The sequence below is a fragment of the Heterodontus francisci genome, chromosome 43, assembly GCF_036365525.1.
Source record: "Heterodontus francisci isolate sHetFra1 chromosome 43, sHetFra1.hap1, whole genome shotgun sequence".
In the NCBI taxonomy this organism is placed as follows: Eukaryota; Metazoa; Chordata; class Chondrichthyes; order Heterodontiformes; family Heterodontidae; genus Heterodontus; species Heterodontus francisci.
This window is the reverse complement of record NC_090413.1, coordinates 20829839-20853509: the sequence shown is the minus strand read 5'-3', so window position 1 is coordinate 20853509 and position 23671 is coordinate 20829839. Positions and strand designations below refer to the sequence as shown.

Sequence of the window (23671 nt, the reverse complement as noted above, 5' to 3'; positions counted from 1 at the left end):
ACGTTGGGTACATCCTGGAGATTGCATCATCTTAATTTGCTCACTATCGGCGCTGTGCACACTTTTGATGCATTTGTTAGGTTATTATTTTCTGCCAAGTCCCTCCCTCATAACACTAATCAAATTCAGGCGTCTTTATACTGGGAGTGTCAACTTCAGCATAAAAATCTTTCCCCGGTCTAGAACAGACACTCAGGGAAGTCACGTTAAAACCAAAGGCAGTGGGGAGTAAACTCGGGCGGGGTTTAAAATCAGTAGACAATCCCGTCCATGTCCCGCTAGACGGGGTTAGGTTAAAAATATCCACTCAGACTAGTCTAGGAAGTATTAAAAGACTTGTTGTTTGTGTTGAAATGTGCAACCCGGGCAACAGAGCTGCATTCTTAAAATTCAATCCCCTAGATAAATAGGCCCTGCTCTATCCTTTACCCCTCTGTGCAGTGTGATTGATTGTTAATTCAACTTAAAGCACGGATATAGAATATATGGGCAAATACTGGTTTTCAGTCCCAAATTGAGTCTCTATAGGTCGAATCGGACTGTATTGCAACTTTTTTTTTGGGATGCGGAACAGGGCCGAGAAAAAGAGCGCCAGTTTTTCTGGGATTGGTCCCACTCCCAAACAGCTACTGATGTGTACCTGATGTCATATTGGTCTGCAGCAGCACCTGAAGCAGGCCTTAGGCTTCTTGCATATGTAATATTAATTTAGCAGGCCTGTCCATCAGCATCGCTGGGGCGGATTGGCCATGCACTCAATGTGGGGCAGCTCAACCAGCAAATAAGTGCCTTTATCACCAGGATCATAAAGAGTAAATCTCTCTGTGTGAAGTTGTTACCAGGCCTTTGAAAAACAGGCCTAAAAGTGTCTGAGAAAACCTAAATCAGAAAACAAGAACCAACTAACAGTTATCCACCTGACTCTCTGCCTATCTTTCTATCTAGATATTTACTCCTCTGCCTATCATCTCTACTCATCTAAAGATCTATACATCTATCTATCCTAATGGACGTCTATCACCATCTATCTTGCTGTATAACTCTATGACTCTATTATCTATCGTCCCTTTCTAAATAAAGACTTTCTATCACTTACTTATCTCAAGTACTATCACCTATCTCCATAACCATCTCACCCCCAGCTATCTGTCCATCTATCTCTATAGCAACAAGGCCAGTTGTAAAGTGTCAACAGTCCTTTTGGCAAAGAGTAAAGCAACTGAGTAACCGGCCTCCCATCTGGTTAAATGGTGAATGCTTCTGGAGGAGATAACAAAGGGGTAAAGGTGGATGTCCAAAGCATTTGCAGTCTCTTTCCTATAACAGGGGTCTTGACGCAGCACGAATGGGCCTTGCTGTGATCATTAAGATACCCTGTGTGCATACAGCAGACGTCTCACTACACTCTCAGTGGGTGTTCCTCTCATTCATCATTGTATGGAAGCTGAACACGTGGGATTGAGTCAATAGAGCCGCCATTCGTGATGCGGAAAAGCTTTGTTGAGGTTTTTGTCTTGAAGCAGTTGGAGGTACTTTAGGCAGCATATGAACAACAGGTGGGCCATGACAAAATGGCTGCCTAAACTTTGATCCCAGCTGGATAGGAATGACATACGTGGCATGTTGAGACGCAATAGGTTATGTGCAGCCTCCATCCTACATAGGTTGGAAATAGCTGCACGTGTTATTCTTGGCGGCCCCACTCTCAGGCCTCAATAAATTACTGTGAAAAAAAACTATGTTTGGAAATTCTGTCATATACAAAGTTAACCTTCAGAGATCTAAACATCCTTTGTAGCTTCACAGCACATGTGGTTCCTATTAAATGACATCTGCAAAAATGATACTCAAAAGATTGTTAATGGTACAGTAAGCTCTCAAAGCAAGACACTGCAATATTGTTAATGGATGCACTATTGTTAGAAACACTGGTAAACGCACATGCCAAGCACTCATTACTATGCGGTGTTGGAAACACTAATTGCTGGGCGCTCAACCAGCTATTCCTCTTCCAATTTCTTGTTCTCCTGAAAAGACACTGGTTTATTCTAGGCCACAGTATCACAGTACTCAGAGGCCCTCTGGTACCTCTCCCAACCCCTCCATTTGTGATCCTGGGTAATGAGTAATGGGCTGACTATTCAACTGCGGAAGGCAGACAGTGGTGTGTGGGGTAGTCGGAATGAGAGTCTCAAACAAGCCCAATCCAGTACCCATTGGTGTTTGCTCACAGGTAAATCTTTCAGTAGGTGTTGACCACTCCCTCCTTTCCCCTCCCCCACCTATTGGGTTGGATCTGCTTGTGCCATTCTGGTACCGCGTCCTAGTATCCATTCTTTGTATTGCGGACTCAGGCGCTCAGCAGCAGGCTACTCACACTGGGGAGGCATCACAGTCGAGCCCGCTCTGTCTGCACCTGCGCATTTTGCCCAGAAGGTACTGACTGGTAATCATGGCCGATTCTGCCCCTCCTTAACCCATGGCAATGGAAGCCAATTGTAGGGCACCAATTACTTTCCTGTTTAGCCCCAGTTAGGACTGTAAAGAGCAGGGATCAAAGCTTGGTCTGTATACACTATATGCAATATAGACAGTCTACACTCGGTAACAAGTAAGCATTTGTCTACATTTTCATTGCTTTCAACTCCATTACTAAAACGCTCTCAACAAATATTATTGGAGCTCTCTCTGTCTAAAGATGTTGGGGGACAATCGGAGCTTTCAAGAGTGGGGGAGACTGATAGATTTTTGTTTGGTAACAATATCAGTGGATATCGAGTTGGGATACAGATCAGCTATGAACTAACTGAATGACAGAGCAGCCTTGAGGGACTGAATGGCCTATTCCTGCTGCTATGTTCTTAACTTTAACTTCTGTAATGTTCTCTGATATACAACAAACTCCACTCCGGTGTCACCAGTGAACGTACGCCATCAATTAATGACGGGTCCTTATTTATTTATCATCATTCCTGGGTTCCCTTCACTGAAACAGAGAGGAGCCTTATCAGTGGCTCAGTTCAAAAGGTAGACCAGCCAGTGTGGTACTGAGTCCAATGGAGCAGGAAGGTCCTGGGTTTGACCTGGACTGCACATGTAGAACTCTGAATATGACAGCAGTGCATCTTGTTAATCAGCTTTTATTCACTTGTGGCACTGAGTTCTACAAGCACTTCTCCTGTGCACCAAATGTGCGAAACAGGAAGAGAAGTGTAAGGAATGGTTTTTTTTTTTCCACAAGTATTTTTTTCGTTGTCAGGATGTGGGTGTTGCTGGCATTCATTGCCACTGCAGTTGAGAGTCACAGTGGGACTGGAATCATGTATAGGACAGACTGCGTAAGGGCGGCAGGTTTCCGATCCCTAAAGGACATTCGTGAATAGGTTGGGTTTTTAACAACAATCCAACAGCTTCAAGGTCAGATTTACTAGTGCCTGCTTTTATAAAACAGAACTCAAATGGGGGTTCGAAATCAAGGAAAAATCTAGTCCTCTGGATTACTGGTCCAGTAACATAACCACCACTCTACTGTACCCCTGGAGAATTGTATTGCCTTTAAAAAAGCACCTCGTTATCTTGTATGTCGAGATGGATTGTATCTCACCACTTAATCTGGTGTTGTGGTGACTCAGGGAGAGGATGGGAAAACTTTCTTGCGGAGTCCTAAGGTCGTGCTGCTTTTGATGCTGGTGTCCGTGCTGCGGCTTCAAATGCAAGTTTCTTTATGATGTAAACATTTCTTTTAAAAGGCATTGCGACTAACTCGAATTTATGTGGGGAAAGATGGCGTTTTCTGTCCATCCTCCTAACCCGTTAACTAATCGTGTTGGTTGTGGGGGCCTGCATTTTCACTGGTGAATGTCCTAGAATTCTTTCGGGCAGTCCTGTTTTATATCAATTCAGGTAAGTCTGTGGCAGAGCAAATACTTGAAACAGAATCAATGGTTGGGGAAATAGGGTACATAGGAACAGCAGGAGGCCATTCAGCCCCTCGAGTCTGTTTCCACCATTCAATGAGATCCTGGATGATCTGTGACCTAACCTCATCTTCCTGCCTTTGCCCCATAATCCTAAATACCTATGCTTAACAAAAATCTATCAATATCCTATTTAAAATTAATAATTGATCTAGCATCAATTGCCCTTTGCCACCACCCTTTGTGTGTAGAAGTGTTTCCTAATTTTACTCCTTAAAATATTGAAGCAAACTGCACAGTGAGTACAAGAGAATGGATTGGTCCCTTCCGATATACAGAGGCAAGTCAATTTCTCAGCGTCAGCTCCTGTACACTTGGAGTAAAGGGAACAATCCATTCCTGCTTAGTACTGTGTGGCTATGTTTGTCTCAGTGCCAGTGTCCAGTATGCTTAAGCTTTCAGCAGTCATGATTCCCTTCCACTCTTTGCAGCCACTATTCATTTCAAAGATAGTCTCTTTTCTTTCCTTTGTTACCAGGCCCATGCCATTTTGTTGTCTGCCCCAACAGTGATATTTGACCATCGTCAGGGTTTGGAGGCCGGAATTCTTCACACCCTACTTCCCACACCAGTCACTGGATGGCGATCCGGTGCAAGAACCCTGACCTGTCAGGGGAGGGCTGCCTTTCCCACTTGCCAGGAATCTGGGTGCTGCGGTGCCCGAAGTCATGGTTGGCAACACACGGACAGGGCAAGCCGGAGATTCTGATCCCCCGCCGGAACTGCGCACTCTCAAACAACACCATCAAAAAAAAAAATAGATGATCTGGTCATTGCTGTTCGTGGGAGCTAGCTGTGCATAAATTGGCTGCCGCCTTGTGCTACAACAGATGACAATGTTTCAAAAATAATTCATTGACTGTAAAGTGCTTTGGAGAGTCCTGGGGTTGTGAATGGCGCTAGATAAATGCAAGTCCTTTCTTTTTGTAAAATGGCCACCCCCCCCCGGACACCTGCACATGGACATTTGCACAGCTCAATCGGAAGGACCCGGACCTCATGAATGGCTCGCCAATATCGATGGTGAAATAGCCGCCAACAAAACAGGTCAAGCCTGACTAAAGACCACGCAGGGAAAAGAGCGACAACTGCAATCATAATGGACGGCGCCAACTTTCTAATTGGGCCCAGAGGACATAGGCTACAGACCATGTTGAGCTTCACCTATCTTGAAGTTCAACATGAAGCATTACTGGAAAAGGGCTTTCACTAATGTTGGTGAAGAGGTTAGTTCCTTCAGCAAGCTGTGTAACATCTGGAGAAATACTACACCATTCCTGAAAATAAAGAGCAGATTATACAATAGCCACGTTTTAGTCACCCTATCACGTGTCACTAAAGACAAGCCAATGAAAGTCTTCAGAGGAGATACTTGACACTCATGTAAATTTGGTGATGCTCTGGTGTTGCATATATTTAATCCTAATTTAGAATTTTGCAGATGGATTTTTTTTAAAGCACGTAAATAACATTTTCCCTTTTTGTTCGAACAGACTTGCTGGAAATGTAACAACTGCTTCAATGCAGCTGATTCACACTTCTCTGGATTTTTAAAAAATGATGTATTTTAAAATTGGAGAATGCGTGAATCAGAAACTCTGAGCTCTCACTGGGTGAGGGATGGAACACGTCAACCGCCAACAAGACAACTTGTGAAGCTAAAAGCTCTTAACCAGGTCGGCCATGTGCAAGAAAGAGAGGGAACTTGCATTTATATAGCACCTCTCCAAGATGCCCCAAAGTGCTTCACAACCAATGCAATACTTTTTGAAATGCAGACACTGCTGTAATGCAAGAAACACAGCAGCCAATTTGAACACAGCAAGCTCCCTGAAGCAGCAATGAGATAATAACCAGATGAATCTGCTTTTAGATGATGTGGGTTGAGGGATTAATCTTGGACAGGGTACCGGGGAGAACTCCCCATTGCTCTTCTTCGAGAAATGCTCTGAGATACATGCAGCTGAGAGGGCAGACAGGGCCTCGGTTTAACATTTCATCTGAAAAACGGCACCTCTGACAGTGCAGCACTGGAGTGCCAGCCTCGATTGTGAGCTCTGGAGTGGGGCTTACACCCACAAACTTCTGACTCAGGAGGTAAAAGCACTGCCAACTGAGCCAGGGCTGGCAGAATGCTGCACCAAGTAGTCAAATGGCAGTCAAGTGGAGGGGCGGTGGAATATGTAGGGGCTGGAATCGTCTGACCAGATGACTGAAGGGATAGACCTCTGACCACCTGAGGTACAGCAGCTAACCAATAAAACAGGGTGGAGTGGCAAATACTTGTACCAGCCCTATGTGTCTCAGGCACTGCAGCAGCTACAGGCAAGCCATTATAAATCTAAAGATTTTAATAACCAGATTGGAAAACTGAGACAAACCCCATGTTTATTAGTACAGTTCCATGTTAATACGGATGGATTAAGCCACTTAAACAAATCAGTGTTAAGTGTCAGAATGTAGTCAACATGCCTGAGGTATGTTCTCCACACTTGGCCTAACTTTCCTTAAAAGGATATTAAAGCACTACGACCTGTTCCAATTAGATTAATGACTTCTCGGTCCACCCCTAGCTGATAGTCACCTAGATCCTTGCAACAGGATGCCGGAAGTTATTCCGAGGGCAGCTTCTGAATATGGACCTCCTTCCGACTCTCCCTCAGTTTAGAGACAGTCCCTCCTCCTCTCCAGAAGGCGGGGGACTCTTTGCTCGTTCTATACACACCGACTCGCCCATCACTACCTCAATCAAGTGCATCATTCGTGCATGATTATCTATTCCTCAACAGCCTTGGAGAGGAGCAGCTTAGTGTCATGACCCAAACATCATGATGAGGTGTCGTTAAACCCAACGAGTCATTTCTGTGCTTTGTTTTCTTTTCTTTCACAGTCACACACAGGTTTCGTTAGTTAGTTAAAAAGGCCAATTCTAGATCCCTGTGGATTGTGGCCCAGAGCTGAGTGACTTTAATCATCCGATCAAGGCTGCAATGTTTATTTGAACACATATTGGGTTAACACTGAGCTCTGGCTATCTCATGCATAATTCAATGAAAATCCTATTGAAGAAATCGCCACAGAATTGCGATAACTTATTTGGCGCTTGAGACACTTTAAACCATTTCATTCCAGCCTGAAGGAGTGGGTGTAAATACAGTGACATATTTATTTAAATATCTTCTTTTTGGTAAGTCATTTCTGGTTCTTCAGTCTGTATGACTCTAGTATCTCTGTCACTGAGAGACCCTTTGCCCAGGCCCCGCTCACTGAATGTGCCCTGTACTGCATCACAACACGGGTCCAGACCCACAATGGCTGCTGTTGTGAGTTTATTCAGCATACCAGCACCCAGCCATAGGAAAATCATTGCCTCAATCTATGATCTGTCTTAATCTGAGCCACATGCAGACACAATTCTCAGCACTCGTTTTGCCGATAGCACCTTTCAAGATCTCAGGGTGTGCGTTTACAACCCAATGGACCTTCGCGCTGTCTTCACCGTTGTAATGTAGGAGAGGCGGCAGCCAAGTTGAGCACAGCAAGATCCCACAAACAGCAATGAGATAATGACCCAGATAATCTATTTTTCTTGGGATGTCAGTTGAGGGATAAATATTGGCCAGGACACCGGGGAGAACTCCCCAGATAATGACTTTATTTTCCTATTGAATGAATTGAAGAGACAGCTCTATGCTGAACGGAGCTTTCCAGCCTCCAAATGAGGACCCCAGTCTGCTGCTAGTGGGGATGAATTTGACTTTCGGCCACGGCACAATATGGGCGATATTGATTCATGTGCCTGTTGTCTTAAATGGAAAGGATAATTGGGAGAGGGGTACAATTCAAGGTTATTCTCCTGCAACCCCACAATCCTCCGAAATCTCTGCACTCCTTCACCTCTGGCCTCTTGCCTATTCCTGATTTTAATCACTCCACCATTGGAAGCCGGGCCTGCAGCTGTCTGATCCCCGAGCTGTGGAATTCCCTCCCTAAACCTCTCCGCCTCTCTCTTTCCTCCTTTAACACACTCCTTAAATCCTACCTCTTTGACCAAGCTTTTGGTCACCTTTCGTAATATCCCTTAATGTGGCTCAGGGTCAAAGGTTACCCATCAAATTGGTGCAGAATGGCTTGCCTTGCAAATGAAATAATTCCATACTTGAGCAATGGAGGGGTGGGGGGGGGGGGGCACTCTTCTGAGGTTGTGTGAATGCAGATTGTTGGGGCATTGCAGAGGAATCTTTCCTCTGCTTCGAACTGTGCCATACCTGACTCGGGAACGTTCAATGCTGACAGAGGCTGTCCCAAATGAGAAGTTCCGATTCTCCAGCACCAACACCAAGCGGAGAAGCAAAAATAGATTTTTTTTTTAACCAAACTGTCCTTTGACACCTTGGGCTGAATTTTCAAAACAGGAGTCGGGAAACCGGTCGCGCCGATGGGTTTTGGGGGTCCCGACTCCCACGCCTCAGCTGCGTCGCTAACGTGACGCAATGTTCAAACGTTGATGCCCTAATTGGGCAGAAGACGAGCTCAGCGCCCAGTTAGTGGCGCCGAGTGTCCGCAGGAGGCGGGTCATGCCAGCAGCCATGGTGGGGCCTGCCGTTGCCCTGCCAATGAGAACAGGCAGCTCCGTGGAGGGCCTGCAGAATAAAGAGCTGGGGCCGCCCTTCGAAAATAAAAAATGACCTGCACTTGGCCTGGTGCAACGTCCCTGTGGGCTCAAAACATTTCATCTTCCAACAATAAAGTTTGCCCTCTACCCGCTGTGAACCCCCCACTCCCCCCACAACAATCTCCAAATGAGCTCCTCCATGAGCTTAATGGGCCTTTAATTGGAGGCAAGTAGGTTCCCCATTCCCTCGCTCCCCCCCCCTCCCCCCACCGACTGTCCCAAAGGCGGGGGTTCTGGAGACAACCTCTGGGACCGAGATTTTCAAATCGCGTCCGCACCTTGTCCCGACCCCACCGACATTTGAAAATCCGGCCCATTGTTTGTATAAAACTATTAAAACCGAACAAATACAAATTAATTTGAAATTAACTTTAAAAACATTTATAGACCCGAGTCAAAATTTCAGCTGAAATATTGGAGCTTTTATAATCTTGATTTATTCCTGAAAGTTTTAAAGTAATATTTTGGATTTTTTTTCAAAGTCGCAGTTACAAATTGACATTTTAAACAAGTTTCCCCACCCCCCACCCCCCCCCCCCCACACTCCTGCCTCACCAGCATGTCACTGAACACAACCAGACACTCTGTGCCAGCAGACACGAGCATATTATTTACAGACTTTCCTTAATGTGGACACTGGGGCCTCAAGGGGTTGTGTTTTCTTTTTAAGAACGGGCTTTGTGTGCAACCCACAGGAGCATATTTTTAAAAAATAAATAAATGAAGATTGTAAAGTTCGGTGAAACAGAAATCTCAGGGAGTCAGCGAGCAGTGGGTGGATCACAAATTGTGCCTCTTGGAGGTCATATTGTAATTGTAATTCTGACGGAGGCACAGGGATTCCAGAAGTGCTGTGATATCAGCATGTGGGTAATTCCAGAAATCCTCAAAGCAGGGCCTGCTTCCCGGGGATCATAGCCTAGCAACTTTCTATCCATTGATTTTTAACAGATAGAAAATTGTGGATTAAGTGTTTGCGTTATTCCCAGTTATGATCAATGATAACTTGCATTCATATAGCAACTTTAAAACAGTGGAATGCCCCATGGCTCTTCGCAGGAGTGTAACCAGACACTAATTTGACCCATTGAGGATACAGGAGGACAGGCGACCAAAAGCTCGGTTACAGAGGTAGGTTTTAAGGGGCATCTTAAAGGAGGAGAGGGAGGTCGTGATATGGACAGGTTGAGGGAGGGAATTCCAGAGCTTAGACCTTTGGCTGCTTGAATCACGGCAGCTAATGGCGGGGTGAAGGAAATGGGGATCATCGCATCACCAAATCATCCCTTCTAAAAGTTCAACCAAGGGCAAATCCTCCCAGGAATCCTCTGTTGGTTGCAATTACATTGGGGGAAGGAGCTGGAGTTTTGGGAGTTGCTGGGACTGAACTGTGGAGTGGGCAAGGGAGAACCCGCGGCCTGGGGCCTCAGGGTGACACATCAGGGCACAGCAACGCCGCGGAAACCAGCGCTAACTTGCTGGCTGAAGCATGAGAGCATCTCGCAGCGGTCACTCTCTCAAAACATAATATGGAGACGTGTGCAAATGTACAATAGAAATAGTGTCTCAAGACGTTCCGAATCGCTTTACAACCAATGAAGTACTTTTGAAGTGTCGTCCCTGTTGTAATGTAGGAAACACAGCAGTCAATTTGTGCACAGCAAGATCCCACAATAATGATGATAATGACCAGAACATCTGCTTTAGTGATGTTGGTTGAGGGATATTCATTGATGAGGACATTGGGGAGATCTCATGTGCTCTTATTTGAATAGTGCCATGAGATCTTTAGTATCCACCTGAGACGACACTGAATTATGAAGCCTCGGCTTCATATCTCATTCCCAGTAGTGCGGTGCTCCCTCAGTACGGCACTGAAGCGTCAGCCTAGATTATGTGCTCAAGTGTCTGGAGTGGGTCTTGAACCCATTACCTTCTGACTCAAACCTGCCTTCAATGGGTCTCGAGACAAGGAGGCCAAAGAAGAAGAAGAAGAAGAATTCTACAAAGCAGGGTGTCACTCCCTTCAACCTAAAGAGAAAAAAAAAGGCGGGCCTACGTCAGGAAGCAGTCTCGTCTCTCTGATCTTTAGATTAAATCTGCATTGCAAAGCTAAAAGCCTTCGATGGCTTCATAGATTTAGCGAACATTTCGTCCAATTCACTATGGCGATTGGCTTTGCTGTGCTACACGGCAGGGTGTCACGACACAGTGTTTGACAACAGAGGTTAACCTCGCGTGCAGTATAGTGCAAATAAACTCTACCTATTCACCCATGCAATAATCTACACACCACAGATTAAAGTTACCTGCCCATTCACCCGGCCAATAACCCACACAGCACTGAATAAAATTATTTTCTCTCCAGAAGAGCCACTCCAGAAGAATTTTCAATCTGATTTAAAAAAATTTCTTCATTAGACAACTCCTGCCCCCGATGCAGACCACGGCTTGGCTGAGGGCTGGAGCGGAAACTTGGTTCACTTTATTAGCAGCCCTCCCGTGGGGTTGCTCGAAGGGGAGCCAGAAGGACAATGGTCATGACGTCTGGTTTCGAGAATGCTGTTGTTCACTGGGGTGGGACCCAGATGGAGTTGCAGCATTCCTGAGTCTGAGCTGCTTTCCTGTAATGGCTGACGCTCGCGTTTCCTGATCACAGAGCCTTTTATTTTTCCATCCTTATACTAAGAGCTCAACAGAATATACAGAGTGCCTTCCAGAATGGAATGCAAATTACTTCCATTTGTCGCTGTTTGAATGGAAAAAGTTTACAGAACTAAATGCAAGGGGCTGAATTTTATAATACTGCTTGATGGTTTAGGTATACATTGAGTGTCCACCTATGGAGATGGGCCCCAGTCTGGGTCCATGTTCAAGGTATGGGGCAGGCACTCAGTTTTTCCCATCCCACTGTGCTACCAAAATGAGCCAAGCATGAGATTATGCACATGGTTATGTGCCATGTATTGGTCAGACTGTGTATGGGAGAGAAAGAAAAAAAGACTTGCATTTATATAGCCTTTTGTAACCTCAGGGGGTCCTAAAGTGCTTTTCAGTCAATTCTTTGTTGCAAGGATGCTCATGGTTGAATGTCGAAAATACGGCAGCCAATTTCCACACAGCAAGGTTCCACAAGCAGAAATAAGATAATGGCCAGGCCATGTTGGTGGAGGGAAAAATTCTTGGCCAAGAATTCTTTCCCTGCTGCCTTGCAATTGTCTCCTTTCAATTATTTACCCAATTCCCTTTTGAAAGTTCCTAACAGCACTGTGGGTGTACCTACCCCACATGGACTGCAGCGATTCGAGAAGACAGCTCACCACCACCTTCTCAAGGGCAATTAGGGATGGGCAATAAATGCTGGCCTGGCCAGCAACACCCACATCCCATGAATGAATGAAAACTAACTATTGAATCTGCTTCCACTGCCCTATCAGGAAGTATCATAACTTGTTGCGTAATAAGAAAGATGTTGAACCCAGCAAACAACAGAAGACTAAAATGCCCCCTCATGATTGGGTTGAATATGGGGTCTGTCAGACTATAGCATCCAATAGCATTAGGTTTAGAAATGCATCTTGGGAAAAGATGGATGGGTCAAGCAGAGTGACCATCGGACAATTCCTACCTGACTCCTTTTGCCACTGTGTGTTTGGCATGCTCTGTTTCATTGGAACACTTGGTTGACCAATTCTGGGGATTACAGTGTGGCGAAGGTAGGTTGATTTGTCCCTACCATTTTCTTGCCATCTTTGTGTTTTCACATCCATTAGCTTGGTCTCTGCCATGCAGAAAATGGCTGCTCGAGTTTACAGGCCACCTGCTGGTTAACCAGACATACAGAGGACCAGTGTACAGGTAAAATTGTACGTTTTTCCCCCCCTGTTTTGGTTGAACACTTTTGTTCCAGAAATGTTGGAGAAGGAGCAAAGAAAAAGGTTTCTTGATTGGGCAGGAGGGTTGGAGGGTTGGAGATGGGAGGTCACGTGATGAAACCTCCAGGAATAATTCCAATCCTTCGTATGCTTGCATGTATCAGAACGCTTTTCTGACCTTTTTTCCTATCGTTGTTGATGACATTCTGTTACAATGATTCATTCTCTTTTCTCCACTATAGTCAAACTAATTTAATGACACTATATTAACTCAGGTTCTGCCATCCACTGTAAGTGCTCCATGTAGAAGAGCCAATCTAATTATAGGTTAATGTCCACTACAATGGGTTTTGATCAAATCTCCATATAAGTTAATGCCAAATGAAAGGCATAAGCTTGCATTAATGGGTAATTAGCAGAAATAATTCTGCTTAACAGCAAAATTCACATTAATCCTTTGTTCAAGCCAACATTCTAAAACTCTAAATTAAATTTCAAAGTAGTACCCATATTAGGCCGTCTTTAAACATACCACTCCTAAGAATTTAAAATAAAATTCAAATCATGTCTGACAGTATCCCATGATTGAGGAGGAGCAGGGGAGTTCTCCCCAGATTCATGAACATTTATCCCTCAACCAACTTCACTAAAATGGTTTAATCAGTCATTTACTTCACTGCTGTTTGCTGCCACGTTTCCCACATTACAACAGTGACTACACTTTAAAAGTCATTAATAGGTTGGAAAGCACTTTCATGATGTTCTGAGGTTGTGAACAGCACTATAGAAATGGGAGATCTTTCTTCTTTAATAGCCACAGTGCTTGGGGGAGGGGAGTACTGGCCTATTACCTTAGACTTCAGGCATCTCTGTCTTTACCTGTGCTGGAGCTACAATACCGGAACTATAAATAAAGAAGAATTTACAATGTTGTGCAGATGTTGGGTGAGAACGGGTCAGGCTAAACACTCACCCCCTCTTCAATTGAATAGTCTGCCAATACAGTTCACACTTAAACTGTCACGGGGGTGAGGCACTGTAGGGCTGCTGCTCCTGTGGTGTCCCAGCAGGAGTGAAGCCTCCAGGATGGGAGGGGAATAAACTTAAAATAAAAGAGTGCGTTTCACAAAATGGCCAGTTTCTGGCGTCGCCCCTTCCCCTTACTAACGTGGTTGAGTTTAAATTTAAATTGTTATTGGCGTATAAAGCAGACAGCAGTGAATTTCAAGATCAAAGCTGAGCAAGGTTTCAAGGCAAGTTTACTCCATAAACCATCTGGATTAAACTTCACAGTCCCTATCATAAAGCTAGGAATCTTTGGATGCAATTGTGGGGAGCGGGAGGGTGATTTAGCTTACTACCCCTCTGTGATGGTGCAGTTATCCTGAGTGATTCTCAGTGAATATAGATCAACATCTTGGTGACATTATGTTGTGAGTTTGGACTGCATTGGAGCAGCCATATAAATACCGTGGCTCCAAGAGCAGGTCAGAGACTGGGAATTCTGCAGAAAGTAACTCACCTCCTGACTCCCCAAAGCCTGTCCACCATTTACAAGGCACAAGTCAGGAGTGTGATGGAATACTCTCCACTTGCCTGGATGGGTGCAGCTCCAACAACACTTGAGAAGCTCGACACCATCCAGGACAAAGCAACCCACTTGATTGGCACCCCATCCACCGACGCACAGTGGCAGCCGTGTGTACCATCTACAAGATACACTGCAGCCACTTGCCAAGGCTTCTCTGACAGCACCTTCCAAACTTGTGACCTCTACCAACAAGAAGGACAAAGGGCAGCAGAAACATGGGAACACCACCACCTGCAAGTTGCCCTCCAAGCCGCACACCATCCTGACTTGGAACTATATCTCTGTTCCTTCACTGTCACTGGGTCAGAATCCTCAAACTCCCTTCCTAACAGCACTGTGGGTGTACATACACCACGTGGACTACAGCGGTTTAAGAAGGAGGCTCACCACCACCTTCACAAGGGCAACTGGGGATTACAACAGTGACTGCACTTCATAAAGAAAGTATGTCATTGGCTGTAAAGCACTTTGAGACATTTCCGGTGGACGTCTTTTTACTTGGGATTGGAAATAAATGCTAGCCTTGCTAGCAATGTTCACATCCCATGAATGAATTTAAAAAAAAGTTTTGAACGGCACAGTTAGTCAGTAGGTGTTCCCCTTCACTCTCCCTGGTGTCTGAAGGGCTCACGTGTGTAGTACACGTGTCATCTTGCAGTAACCCCACAGCTGACCTGTACTGTGACTGTTGACCTTGTGGAATTGTCTGGATGACTCAGCTTTTGCAATGCATTGGACACTATAAAGTCCTCTCTTATCGCCTGGGATTGGCATCCTGGCCTCATAAAGATGCTGCTGAATCATAGAGTCCCAGAAACTACAGTTCAAAAGGAAGCCATTCAGCCCATTGCACCTACCCTGCTGCTAGCACTTCAACGAAGCTCTCTACCGTAGTTGGATTTCCCCACCTTTTTTTTTCCCGCATCCTTTTATATTCCTCACTTTTAAATAGCTAACCATATTTTCATTTGTGTTATAGTCTTTGTCTACATTACCATTTATGGTAAAGCATTCCCTATTCTAGTAACTGTCTATATGAAAATATTCTAGCGCTTTGAGCCTGTTCCGCCATTCAATGAGATCATGACTGATCTATGACCCAAGTCTATGTCCCTTAATATTTTTTGGCATTAACTAAATACTAGTTCACGACTTATTTCACCTTCTCTTATACTCTGTTCAACTCCAAGGCTATGCTGTAGCCATTCACGTTACTGCTGCCAGTTTACATACACTATTTTGGGGTAACCATGTTTTTTGGCCAATATTTATAGGTGAACTTGATCTGTGTCTACGTCAGTATTTTCTACAAGGTTTTCTGTATGGCAAACCCCTGAAAACACTGACACACTTTCGGGGAACCCCCGCAAACACTGACACACTCTTGGGGAACCCCCGCAAACACTGACACACTTTCGGGGAACCCCCGCAAACACTGACACGCTCTTGGGGAACCCCCGCAAACACTGACACACTTTCAGGGAACCCCCACAAACACTGACACGCTCTCGGGCCCCCCCCCCCCACAAACACTGACACGCTCTCGGGCCCCCCCCCCCTCCAAAATACTGACATGCTCTCAGGGACCACCCACAAACACTGATATATTCCTAGAGATGCCTGATCTCAACTTCTAAAAGTCACTCAAAGGAAAACAGAAAGTTTACATTAGAATATAGAAAAAAAGAACTTGCATTTACTCAAACACCTTTCACAACATCTCAAAGCACTTTACACCAACAAAATCTGTTGATGTTCAGTCACTTTGGTAATGCAGGAGAAAGTCTCATAAATGGCAATGCGATACTGACTAGGTAACCTGTCTTTTAGTGATGTCGGTTGAGGGAAAAATATTAGACAGGACGGAGGAGAACCCCCCAGCTCTTTTTAAAATAGTTCTTTGGGATCTTTTACATCCACCTGAGAGAGCAGACAGGACCTTGGAATAATGCCTCATGTGAAAGACGGTGCCTCTGACAGTGCAGCACTCCGTCAGTACTGCAATGGAGTGTCAGCCTTGATTATGCCCTCATGTCTCTGGAGAGAGGCTTCAACCTATTGGATTCTCCTCAGAAGTGACAGCGTTACCACTCCTAGACTCCTTGCACTCTGGATTGAGTCAAGTGATGCTGAGACAATAAATACAGGATTGTGATGGTAGAATCTGGGAGGCCTACTGGGATGCCCTCGTAGAGCCCTCATGGTCCAGCAACCCAAGTTTAAAAACCTGTGATACATATATATTTGCCTATCCTCTAATCTGTCCATGGTTCAAAAGGAGCAAATCCCTTGCATTGAAATCGATCATGTATGAAACAGCACATATCTCTATTTATCTCAGCTAACAAGATCATTAATGGAGAAAAGCAGAATATTTTATCGGGTGAGATGTTGAATTGAGGCCTCCCACTCCTGTGGTTTGGATGGGCATAAGAAAATAAGAAATGGGGGCAGGAGTAGGCCTTTTGGCTCCTCCAGCCTGCTGTGCCACTCAATAAGTTCGTGGCTGATCATCTACCTCAACTCCACTGTCCCACTTGATCTCCATATCCCCTAAATGCCTTAGCACCCAAAAGTCTTGAATATACTCAACAACTGAGCATCCACAGCCCTCTGGGGTAGAGAATTCCAAACATCCACTAAGTGAAGAAATTTCTCCTCCTCTCAGTCCTAAATGGCCAACCCTAATCCTGAGACAACTCTAGACACTCCAGCCAGGGGAAACAACCTCTTAGCACCTACGCTAGCAAGCCTTTTAAGAATTTTATACATTTCAATGAGATCACCTCTTCTAAACTCTGGAGATTACAAGCCCATTCTACTCAATCCCTCCTCATAGGTCAACCCTCTCACCTCGGGACATTAAAGGTTCCGTGCCACTATCTGAGAAGAATGGGGAGTTCTTCCAGTGCACTGCCCCACATTCCTCCCTCAACCAGCACCACATTGCCATTTGTGGGGTCCTGCTGTGTGCAGAATGTTTGAAGTGCTTTGCCCACATAACAACAGTTACAGTAATTAAGTGCATGTGGAGGGGTTTGAAGCTTTTCAGAGAGATATGTCAGGGTATCATATAAACCATATTTCCTTTAAAAATCCTAGCCTCCTAAGTGTGTGCATACATTTTTGATACCAAATGCGATTCTAAATCTCACATATTTCCACAGCTGGTAAAGGAAGCTCTCCGTCTCTGTTTCACATCTGGCAAAAAGAAACTTCAAAACATTCCTGCCTTACTGAGAACTATGTTCAGAGCGCACTCCCTGTATGGCGAGATTTCTTTCGGTGAGATTAGGAATTCGCTCTGAGCCACAACTCCCAGTTGGGAAGTTGTTCGCAGATAAATACAATTTTCCTACAAGCGTTTGGCGCCTTGCAAAAAAGAAACAAAAAAAAATTTCCAACACTTCAGAAATTTTTCTGGAATGAACAGGCTGGACTGGAGAAGGTCGAGGGGTGACCTGATGGAGGTCTTTAAAATGATGAAGGGGTTTGATCGGGTACACGTTGAGATGTTCCCCCCCCGCCCCACTGTAGGGGAGAACAAATCTAGGGGCCATCAATGTAAGATAGTCATTAATAAATCCATTAGGGAATTCAGGTGAAACTTATTTACCCAGAGAGTGGTGAGAATGTGGAACGCACTACCACAGGGAGTGGTTGAGGTAAATAGTAAAGATGTATTTAAGGGGAATTTAGGAAAACACATGAAAAAGAAAGAAATGGAAGGATTATGGTGGGAGAGTGAGTACACAGTTGGGCTGAATGGTCTGTTTTGTGCTGTAAATACAATGCAATAAATCTATGGAAAGGGAACTAACAGTGATTCACTAAATCCCTCATGTAGGGCGGGACCTGGGAATGTAGGTTCTTGAATTGTCTCAGGGTATTCTATTTATTTTAACGTATTGAGTATTACAGGCTGTGACTATGCAAATTCCCAATATGTACTCACAGTGCCGGAGGGAATATGGAACTATTATTACCCCTGATATTGTCAAGCCTCCTCATAATGAAGCCATCAGCCCCATTGCAACAGTGTTAATGACCATAAATTCGAGAGGCAAGCAGGGCCTCTAGTCTCCAGTTGTCATCCTAGGCCTCCCATTATCTGTAAAGCCTTACTGCACGGGCTGCCAACTAGAAGCTGGTTATTTGTCACTTTTTAAAGGTGTGTCGCGAGTGGAATTCAACACGACTACTCACTACTTTCAGGCCTTGGGCTAATGTTCCTTCATTGTAGGTTTATTTTAAAAAAATGAGTCGCGTCAATCCAGAATTGAAAGCTAGTCTCAGTAATGGTGCCATGAAACTATCGTTTATTGTCGTAAAAACCCATCTGCTTCACTAATGTCCTTTAGGGAAAGAAATCTGCTGTCCTTACCTAGTCTGGCCTACATGTGACTCCAGACCCAGAGCAATGTGGTTGACTCTTAACTGAAATGGCCACTCAATTCAAGGGCAATTAGGGATGGGCAACGAATGCTGACCTGCTAGCAACGCCCACATCCGATAAAAGAATAAAAATAAAATTCAAATGCGTGAGCTGATTTTTTGCGCCTACACCCAAGAACTTCACATTCATCCCATCAAGTTTGGGCCTCTCTCTCCATCCTTCTGCCAATCTTACAAATGCCCTGAATCTTCACACTCTCACTATTGAAAGCCGTCAGTCCTGGCCAGGGGCTTATTTTGGTACTTAGGAGGCTTATAAAGCAGCACGCGGGCCGAAGGAATCTACTCTCAAAATGGGAACAGTTTAGAGCTGATTCACCAGCCCACTTTGGGTGCTCTGACGATGCGCACAAGAGTGATTCACACAGCAACAGACTTACCAAAAAAGAAATAGGCGTTGATCAGAAAAAGGGACCATATGGAAAGATATGGAGAAATAAGACCTTTGACTATACATTATATAAAAGGTGAGAATTACTGAGTAACACAGAATTCTGCCATATTTAAGCAAACCCACTATGAGACAAAAAAAGTACAATTTTCGTCACACCGCCTTCATGTTGCTTGCAAAGGGAGATCTTTATGTATTTAGTGTCTCACGGAGATCATGTGATTTCTTGCTTTGTAATATTCCCTCATTCCCTCCAGCTTCTTGAATTATTCAGACAGCCTAATTCTGAATGAGGAAGGGGAAGTCTTTTCCCTTTATTTTCCTTCTGCCTTGAGACTACTGACGACTCTATCTAACAGATCTGTGCTGCAGAGGGTTTGGAGAAGGTGTAAGGACAAGGTCAACTGTAAATAATTGAACAAAAATTAAGAATAAAATTGATTTCTATCGAAATTGAAGTTACAGCTGAAGATTACTAAAATAATTTTATTTCCAAATTTTTTTTTTCACAACGTCCTGAATTTCAAAGATTCCCTGTTCGAATGCACACAATATGCAAGACTAAAATCAGAATTAACCAACTTTAATTATACAGCCTCCTACCATTCAACATCTTCCCCCCCAATAATTCATTATCTTAACTAGCATAATTTGTGAAAATTCAGCTTCACTGCGATTTTCTTTCCCTCAATTTAGTTGAATTTTGTTTTTTGTGTCCTTGACTAGCTCCACTCCAGGATTCATGGCTTAAGGTGTGACAGTGTGTGTCTCTATTCAATATTTGAATGCTAATGGTAGGCATGTGCACACACATAACTGTGACACCATCATTCCAGATTATTACAGAGGCAGAAATCCACATTGCACTTATAAAGTACTTGAAGTCCCATAACCTACAAGGTTACAGACCAACAACTGGAAAGTGGGACTAATCTGGATAGCGCTTATTGGGCTGGCACAGTCATGATGGGCTGAATGATCTCCTTCTGTGCTGTAAATGTCTATGATTCTATGACCTACCCCAGTGGATTGAATTAGTACCTTTCCTGTAAACTTACTGCAAGGAATTGTGGAAATCAGTATACAATTCAGAACACCTTTCCCTCCCTCTTTAAAAGGTTCGGTTTAGTTTTAAAGGACGGTTGATTTTTTTATCCTCAGTTTCCTGCTGTTCACTCTTGAACTTGTCAAGTGAATCTGACACTGGAAGATAGTGTCCAAGAGCTGGCTGGAGAGCTAAAAGTACTTGTAATGATAAAGGAGAGAGGGAGACTCTTCAATACAGATGCATTTCCACAGCCGACACCGAGAGTCCTGGAATAGAGCTAACCACACTCAAAAAATAAAAGACAAATAAATTGAAAAGAAATTCACAAATTATTTTAATTATTGTAATGAATCGTGAAAAAGAGATGAATGGGAAGAAGCTCAATTACTTTAATCAATGCTAGTTAATTCTGGTTTTACCTCATATATTGAGGAGAAATCAGACAGACTACAGTGTGCTATGCTCAATACTCCAAACAAATTGTCGTTCATGTTTTAAACTGTGCTGAGAATTAAAGAGCATTTTAGATATGGTTGGAAGCTGCTGAGATATAAAATCAACACTTACATTTTTCAGAAATTTGATTAAATTAAGCTTAGGGAACTTTCTTTAATTTTACCTTCTTCTGTCTCGTCTTTCTTTTCCATCTCTTTTTTTTTCTTTTCCACCTTCCTTATATTTCTCACTTTACCCTTTGTTTCTTTCGCCAGCATCTATTCATCCTGTTTCCCTCCCAATTTTAAAATCTCACATGCCTTAATGCCTATCCCTCTTTTTTTTTAACCACTCTCATACGTCTTCCTTTTCACCTATCTTTTGTTAATTTTCATTTTTCCTTTCTGCAACTCTCTCTCCTCTTTTTAAATTTACTCTCATTCATTTTTGCTCTCCCCTTTTCCCTCCCTATAACTCACACTCGGGGTTATGAAGCTGGCTCTGAAAAGCACATGGTAAATTATATCGCCCACACATTGTCCCACTGCGCTCACCGTCACAGACTCAGGGCCACATCACTGAAACTCAGACCAGCAGGAGCTCAGCATTATCCTGGAGCTCACCAAATTCAACATGAACAGTCGAAAGCTTTCTTTTTTGCGTCTATTCCTTGAGTAGCACCAACCACAGACTGGGCTCACTCCCATCAGTTCTCGTTGATGATCCAACGCAGAGACCATGGCACTGGGCTCAGTGACTATGTTTCTAAAGTGTGGGATTTCTGCCAGATTTTGGTGGGTGACAGGGTTTGGCCTAGGCTAGGCTTTCTCCAACCTTCATAGAATCACTGAAACTTACGGCACAGAAAGAAGGCCATTGGGCCCATCACACTGGTGGAGGCCCTTTGAAAGAGCAGTCGTGTTTAATCCCAGCTTTTAGTCCATAAATAGCCCGGTAAAGTTCCTCATCCTGAAGTACCTGTCGAACTCAGTGTTTTCTAACAACTTTTCAGTGTAGACACAACATTAAGAGACTCTGTCCCAATGAAGGTGAAAACTTTGAAACCACTCCTTAATTCCTAGAGCAGGCGAACAACTTATTGAAAACTAGTGATGCTACAATCTAGACAGAGAGAGATTTACAAAGCTGCAACGTCTTAAGGCTTCATAGTTTCTATGAACATACGAATTAGGAGCAGGAGTAGGCCACTCGGCCCTTCGAGCCTGCTCCACCATTCAATAAGTTCATGGCTGAACTGATTACTCCACATTTCCGCCTACCCCCCCCCGATAACCTTGCATCCCCTTGCTTATCAAGAATCTACTTACCTCTGCCTTAAAAATATTCAAAGACTCTGCTTCCAGATTTGCCATTTAAAGAGAAAATGAACATCCAATCCTGCTGGAAGGTACGAGGCAGATTCTTTTGAAACATTTTGCCATCACGCTCAAGTACTCTCTCATTGTTATCTGTAATACCACAACTGGTCCGTGTCACAAAGTCCTATCACTGCTGAACTAAAGAGCAGATTGGCGACTCAGGAATGTGCATTGCAGCCTGGAATGTTACAGAGATTGAGCCCTGCCAATTCTCCTTGGGACCGAAGCAGGATTTTCCAAATGTAAACCCCTTGCGCTCACAACCCAAATCGGTCTTCGATAGGGAAGTTTTCCTTGGCTTTCTGTTCTGGACAGAAAATAGATAGTGTCTGAGGTAGAATTCTACTGGTAACCTCTTTAAACCTACAGTCATGTTCAAAAATTAGCTGCAAAAACCATTGTTAACACTGTCTCGCACCCACCCCCCCCACCCCAGCCCATCTTAAAGAGAGGAACTGTCATTCCATTTGGTTTTATTTAATCCACTAATTCCTCCCGAGAAGCTTTTTTTAACTTGAGATGCACACATCAGTTCAAGAGATCAAAGGGAAGATTTTTTTTTTAAAAGAAGCAGCGCTGGGATTTTTTTTTAACAAGTGGGAGCACAGAGCAGAAACCAAACTGAAATCGCCGTCACCGGAGAGAGCTCCCAGAATTTGCTGAGGCAGTGAGCGGAATGCTGTCACTAGTGCAGATAAACGCAGTAGTTTGCGGAGAGGGAGCTGTAAATCCCCACAAGTTGCAGGACGATTTGCCCCGAAATGAGAGCCCATTCTTAAGACACAGCCACCCCACCAACTTGTGTGTCCAGAAACTGGATTTGCGCTGTAAAAATGAAATGATCTCGCTGTACAAAGTTAGGATTGATACATAAAGTTAAGGACACTTTGAATGACATCAATATTCCTACAATTCCACTTGACCTCTCCAGCTCAAAAAGCGAATATAATAAAACAGTGCAATCTCATTCCTATAGGGAGTAGATTATTCCAATGTTAAATTTTACATTTTTAACTTTTTATGGTTCCTTTTTGTCAGTTTCTCTCACTCTTAATCCGATCTGTTTCCCTCTCTATTTCTCTCTCTCTGTAACTAATTTGTCTCCAATTTGCCCTATTCCCTTCTCTGTCGTTCCTCTTCTTCCGTTCTCAATTCTTAAGGAGATACGCTGATTGCCCTGTCATTCACCAAGATCCCCAAAGCCATGTTTCCCTCATTATCTACTCACACTTCCAGCAATGTGTGACCCAAAAATACCTCAGCTGAAGGGTGAGAGGAGAAATCCCACGCTTGGGGCAAATTCTAGCCCACAATGTTTATTTCTCTTGCCCCCTTCAAACAGCAATGGCTAAGAATTTAATTTATGATCAGACGAGAGCCGAATGCAACTACCCAACCCTTCAAAAGCAAACCCTAACTCGTATTCTCCAAGTGGAGAGTTAATATTTTAATTCCACTTTACAACGGTAAACAGAATAAAGGTGTTGTAAACATTTTTGAAAAATAAAGGGGAACAGCTCCTTACCCTGCGATGTGCTCAAGGGTTAGACGCTCGCATTCCTGACAGACACTAGCCTTCCTCCACAGTGCAGGACAGTAAACCTTATATAGCCAGACTCAAACTTCTGTTAATCTTAAAAGGGATTTCCTTTTAAAACCCTAGTCACCTCCCACTGCTTTCAATAGGACAGACCAGACACATGCGTGGGCTGTGCCACAAAGCAGATTCGTAATGTTGGGTGTATAGGTCGAATTCTAGCTCCTAGCTTCCACACAGATAGACACACGGATACACAGACACACACACACACAGAGTCATACACACACACGGATACACAGACACAC

At 44.0% G+C, this 23671-nt stretch overlaps 1 long non-coding RNA gene across 2 annotated transcripts in view; it reads right to left on the bottom strand.

The window, feature by feature from the left end:
• LOC137355688 (uncharacterized) overlaps nt 1–23440 on the bottom strand; it is a 76929-nt gene extending 53489 nt beyond the window's left edge. For both annotated transcript variants that reach the window (XR_010970957.1, XR_010970956.1), the window contains exon 1: nt 23352–23440. This is a non-coding gene — a long non-coding RNA (uncharacterized lncRNA). The remainder of the gene's footprint in view (nt 1–23351) is intronic.
• Between the last annotated feature and the right edge of the window lie 231 nt (nt 23441–23671).